This window comes from Oryctolagus cuniculus, chromosome 9, assembly GCF_051225735.1.
Source record: "Oryctolagus cuniculus isolate XC-2025 breed Fujian yellow rabbit chromosome 9, ASM5122573v1, whole genome shotgun sequence".
NCBI lineage: Eukaryota > Metazoa > Chordata > Mammalia > Lagomorpha > Leporidae > Oryctolagus > Oryctolagus cuniculus.
This window is the reverse complement of record NC_142875.1, coordinates 85,614,172-85,620,171: the sequence shown is the minus strand read 5'-3', so window position 1 is coordinate 85,620,171 and position 6,000 is coordinate 85,614,172.

Sequence of the window (6,000 nt, the reverse complement as noted above, 5' to 3'; positions counted from 1 at the left end):
CACTCAGCATAATGTTTTCCAAATTCCTAACAGGGATCACTTTTCAGTTAAAATTTAAACACCTAAGAATAATTGTGTGTTAATTACGGAGTTCAACCAATGGTACTAGAACAAAAAAAAATACTAAAATGGATAAAGTATTACATTGTACATCAACCATCAGGACAAGAGCTGATCAAGTCACTGTTTCTCTTAGTGTCCATTTCACTTCAACAAGTTTCCCCTTTGGTGCTCAGTTAGTTGTTGCCGATCAGGGAGAACATATGATATTTGTCCCTTTGGGACTGGCTTAATTCACTCAGCATGATGTTTTCCAAATTCCTCCATCTTGTTGCAAATGACCGGGTTTCGTTGTTTTTGACTGCTGTATAGTATTCTATAGAGTACATGTCCCATAATTTCTTTATCCAGTCTACTGTTGATGGGCATTTGGGCTGGTTCCAGGTCTTAGCTATTGTGAATTGAGCTGCAATAAACATTAAGGTGCAGACAGCTTTTTTGTTTGCCAATTTCATTTCCTTTGGGTAAATTCCAAGGAGTGGGATGGCTGGGTTGAATGGTAGGGTTATATTCAGGTTTCTGAGGAATCTCCAGACTGACTTCCATAGTGGCTTAACAGATTTGCATTCCCACCAACAGTGGGTTAGTGTCCCTTTTCCCCCACATCCTCTCCAGCATCTATTGTTGGTAGATTTCTGAATGTGAGCCATTCTAACTGGGGTGAGGTGAAACCTCATTGTGGTTTTGATTTGCATTTCCCTGATTGCTAGTGATCTTGAACATTTTTTCATGTGTCTGTTGGCCATTTGGATTTCCTCTTTTGAAAAATGTCTATTGAGGTCCTTGGCCCATCTCTTAAGTGGGTTGTTTGTTTTGATGTTGTGGAGTTTCTTGATTTCTTTGTAGATTCTGGTTATCAACCCTTTATCAGTTGCATAGTTTGCAAATATATTTTCCCATTCTGTTGGTTGCCTCTTCACTTTCCTGTTTCTTTTGCAGTACAGAAACTTCTCAATTTGATGCAATCCCAATTTCTTAAACAAGACACAGAAATTCATGAAAGGAAGAAATGATAGATTTGTGTACATTATATTAAGACTTCTTCAAAATATGCCATAAAGAAAATGAAAGTCAAATCGTATTTAAGAGAACATTTTAATACATATAACCCATCAAAGTGTTGATATACAGAATATGCAATGAAATTCTACAAATTTATAATATAGATGGCCACATACATTGAAAAATAGGTAAAAGATATGAATCAGTATTTTACAAGTAGGACCACAGTTAAATATTTATGCCCATCAGATTGCCAGAAATTGAGAAATCTGACCAGATTGAGTGTTGGAGAGGAGAGAATAAGTGAGGTCCTTATATAGTGCTAGCAGTAATGTACATTGGTAAAGCCACATTGGAAAAATAATTGAATTATCTTGAATACTTTTTGATACATCAAGCAATTTTGTGAGATGTCCAAGTGGATTCATATAACAAAACACTGGAAGCAACCCAACAGGGGAACAACGGAATATTATATAGCACTTAAAGTGAATTATATAGCAGTTGAAGTGTTATGATATCTACATATGATATCATATGAGAGAGAGAGAGAGAGAGATCTCCTACATATCATAACACAGAAGGATTTTAGAAGCATTCTATTGAGAAAAAAAGTTGCCAAACCCTATGGAATGTGATACATTTTTTATGAAACTAAAAAAAATCTTATCACTATATTATTCAGTTATATATACACATGCTGATAAACTTGTTTCAGATGAAAAGAGAACTATGGACATAGCATTCAGGGTGAAGGTTGTATTAAGGATGGAGTGAGGAGAAGATAAGGGGCATGAGAGAGGGGCTGCCTGTGGATTCACGTTGTTGGTTTGGCCCATTAGTTTGTGGGTGTTGTTTTGGTTTATAGCTCATATATGTTATGCTAACTCATCTGTATTTTCCAGTGTTATGTTTAAAAATATGCCAAATAATCAGGAAAGAAATCTGATGTTTCAGATTTGCAAAAGCTTTAAAAGGAGATTAAAAGAAAGGTGAAATGGCTTTTCTTGTACCTTGACATTAGGAGTATAAACTGGTGTAGTCTTTTAGTTGGTGACCCCTTCTACATATATATATAAATACATATATAATTGTGTATTCATGCATATGTATACATATATAATCTATGTGTATGTAGTCATAAACATATTTATATTCTATAGCCCAATAATACAATTTTAGGGAAATAAAGGCTTAAAAATCTCATCTGGAAGCTAAAAATAAAGTTATATACACAAGGATACAGTGAGCATGTTCTTTTCCACCTTGAGGACTTGTTGTTTTCCCTTTTCTTTGCCTGAAAGTTTTTTCCCTTGAAACCTGCACCAGGAAGAAGAGCCAGGCATGCAAAACCTTGGAGGAGGATGCTCTCTCATCCAAAGTGGATACTTATCCCCTCCAAGTTCCTACTATAGCATCCTATTTCTTTCTTTCTTAAATATTTTATTTATTTATTTATTTATTTGAGAGAGAGAGAGAGAGATATCTCCTCCACCCACAGTTTATTCCCCCAAATGCTTACAACACTGCAGGAGGGGCCTGGCATTGGGGCGCAGCCCCAGCCTGCAGCTCAGGCATCCCATATGGATGCCTGTTCAAATCCCGGATGCTCCACTTCCAATCCAGCTTTCTGCTAAGGCCTGGGAAAGCAGTGGAAGATGGCTCAAGTCCCTGGGCCCCTGCACCTGCATGGGAGACCCAGAAGAAGCTCCTGGCTCCTGGCTTCGGATCCTGGCCATTGCAGTCATTTGGGGAGTGAACCAGCAGAATGGAAGATCTCTCTCTCTCTCTCTCTCTCTCTCGAGCTACCTTTCTCTGTAACTCTGTCTTTCAAATAAATAAAATAAATCTTTAAATAAAACACATTGCCGAAGGTCTAGGGTGAATCCTGGAGCTGGGTACCCAACACATGCTTCCCATGCAGTGGCAGGGACCCAGCTATGTGAGTTGTTAACTGTTTCCTCACAGTGTGCACATAAGCAAGAAGCTGAAATTGGCAGTGGAGCCAAGAGTGGATCCAGTGCTCCAATGTGGGATGTGGGCATCTGAAGCAGTGTCTTAGCTGCTCTGTCAAACACCCATCCTATTAATTTCTTGCATGGTTGTTGTACAACCCATAAATGTCTAGAATGTAAATTCCTAAGGGCAGAGACCAGTCTGATGTGTGCACAGTAGTTGCTCCAGCTTCTCTCACAGTTCTGGCACAATAAGCACCTGTTGAGAAATGAAGAAGAGGGCTTTTCTTGAGCCAAAATGGTCAACATATGTACCAGCAATTGTGCAATCATACTGCTCTCTGAAAAATGCCTTTGTGAGATCTTAGGTAAAATGCTAGGGATTCTCATTCCATTAAGAAAGCCTCTTGCATGGACTCCTATGACTAGAATTTTTGATTCTACAAATAAAATAATAAGCAGGGAACCCGAGGAATTAGGAAAACCTATTTGAATATGCCAGTTTTATGAGAAGCAGTCTTTGTATGTCACAGTTTGTGTTAAAACCTGTTACATACTTCTCAACAGGCTTCATCAGCATGACCAAAGCTTATTTTACCTCAAGTACATAAAACAAAGAGAAGCAAAGATCATTTTTTAGGTTCACAGGATTTTAGCTATGGCCTGAAATTGATGTCACAGTCCCTAGGGACTCATAGTGCATTTTGAATTCAAATACCATAAAGAGGTCTGTAGTCATTTCTATTTTACTGATGCTTCAGTCATCAGTAAATACCTGGGGGAATTTACCTTAGGTCTAGGAACAGAATTTAAGGCTTTATATTATTTTTTCATACTTTACACTGCTAAGAACCAGAAAGCAGAGCAGTCTCTAAGCAGAGGAAGAAAAGATCTTCCGGGCAAACATAAAATAAGGGTAATGCATCATTGAGGTAAAATCCAGCCAAGCCAGGGGTGCCAGAGTCTTTTGGGATATTAACTGCAACACTGTTAAGTTGCAATGGAATTTCAGAAGAACAAGAAGAAATTCCTGAAGCTCTTGGATATAACAGCCAAGGATAAATCTCATGCAGTGTTCAACAACAGTAACCAAATCAGTAATCTCTGTTGGAGGGAGGAGGGATTGTTGGGATTTCAGCACCATGGCCAGCGCTCACGGAACCTGGGAGGGGAGAGGGAGCCTGAGAAGGCTGCTGCAGGCAGCACCCTCAGAAGCCAGGGCACTCTGCTTGCTCTGTCCTGCCTTCCCTGCTCTCAGAGAAAGGAATTCCATCTTTCCAGAGCTACGCTGCTGGTGGCAGAGCAGCAGCAGAGGGCAGAGGAAACTTTGGGGGGTTCGGAGTCTGCTGTGCGGAGACCAAGCCTTAGGGGCACTGCGTCCCAGGATCTGAGCTGTACATTCAGAATGGGCAGTTGCAGCTTGCTTGCAACTGAATGGAAATATATGCACCCCAAACCTCGCACGAGTCCTGGCTGAAATGCCCACAGATCTGTAGATATATATATATATATATATATATGCACACACACACACACACACACACACACATATATATAGTTACAGAAGCTTCTTTTGGTGAATAAATACTTGTATATGTTTTTCCACCTTTTAACATTTCTGTGTGTATGTATGTTTTGGGTATGTTGTGGTGTCTTGCTATTTTAATCCAATCATAACATCTGTTTTCAATTTGTAAATGTATAATTTATATTTGCAATTAATAATAATAAATTGCAGTTTGTTTAAACTAATTACAATTGTATAATGGAACATAGTTCTATCATGTGCTTTTGTGCTTTCTGTTGATTCTGCTGGTGCACAGAGGGCGTGAGCAGTGGCCACTGCAGATCTTAGGATGTTGTCGAGGATGTGTCAGTATTCGAGTTAGGAGTCCCCTCATACATCTGGAAGGACCATAAACACACTGATCTCTGTGCCTCTGCCTGTATCTATGCAGTGGACAGAGAGACTCCTGGTGAAATGGGAAGGAGCCACATGGGGCAAAATCAGAAGATGCTTCACACTTTGGCTGTACAACCTGACCTGGCTAATTCACTTCTATGAGCCATCTGTAAGAGTGAGAATAGTAAAAAGTATACAACGTACTTTGCAGGCAGGAATCCAAGATAATGGATACAAAAGTGGTTTTTGCAAGTTGTAAATGCCATTGATAAATAATTTATGATGGTTGTTAGCATTAAGGCTTATTATTCATCTCCTGGCTGTTCTCTGCACCCCACTCCTGGAACCAAAGGCATACCAAGTCCTCAAATTCTAATGAGAAACGTTGACTGAAGACGGATGTTTGAAAGAAGGGCAGGAGGAGAATAATCAGATTCGGTCATTTGTCTTCAACAGAAGTGTACTGGCTCATGGCTCTGCAGGCTGGGAAGCTCAAGATCAAGGGGCTGCACCTGGTGAGGGCCTTTGTGCCACATCATCACACAGCAGAAAGCACCACACAAGGAGAAGAAAGAGCAGGAGAGCAAACTCATGGACCCTAGCTATTTTTTCTTAAAATATTTCTTTATTTTGTTTGAAAAGCAGAGTTAAAGGGAAGGGGAGAGACAGAAAGAGACCCTCCAAGTGCTGCTTCACCCCCCAAATGGCTGCAATGGCCAGGGTCGGGCCAGACTAGAGCCAGGAGCCAGGAGGCTCTTCTGGATCTCCCACATGGGTGCAGGGATTCAAGCACTTGGGCCATCTTATACTGCTTTCCCAGGTGCATTAGCAGGGAGCTGGATTGGAAGTGGAGCAGCCAGGACTCTAACCAGCACCCACATGGGATGTCAGCATCACAGATGACAACCCAATTTTCCATGCCACGGCTGCATGCCCCAAGCTCCTTTACAATCTGTATTAATCCATTAATGAGAGTGGAGCCCCCGTGACCTATATACCTTCCAGCAGGTCCTACCTCCCACCACTGCCACATTGAGGACTAAGGTTCCATCACTTGATCATTGGAGTGTGGGTGTGTGG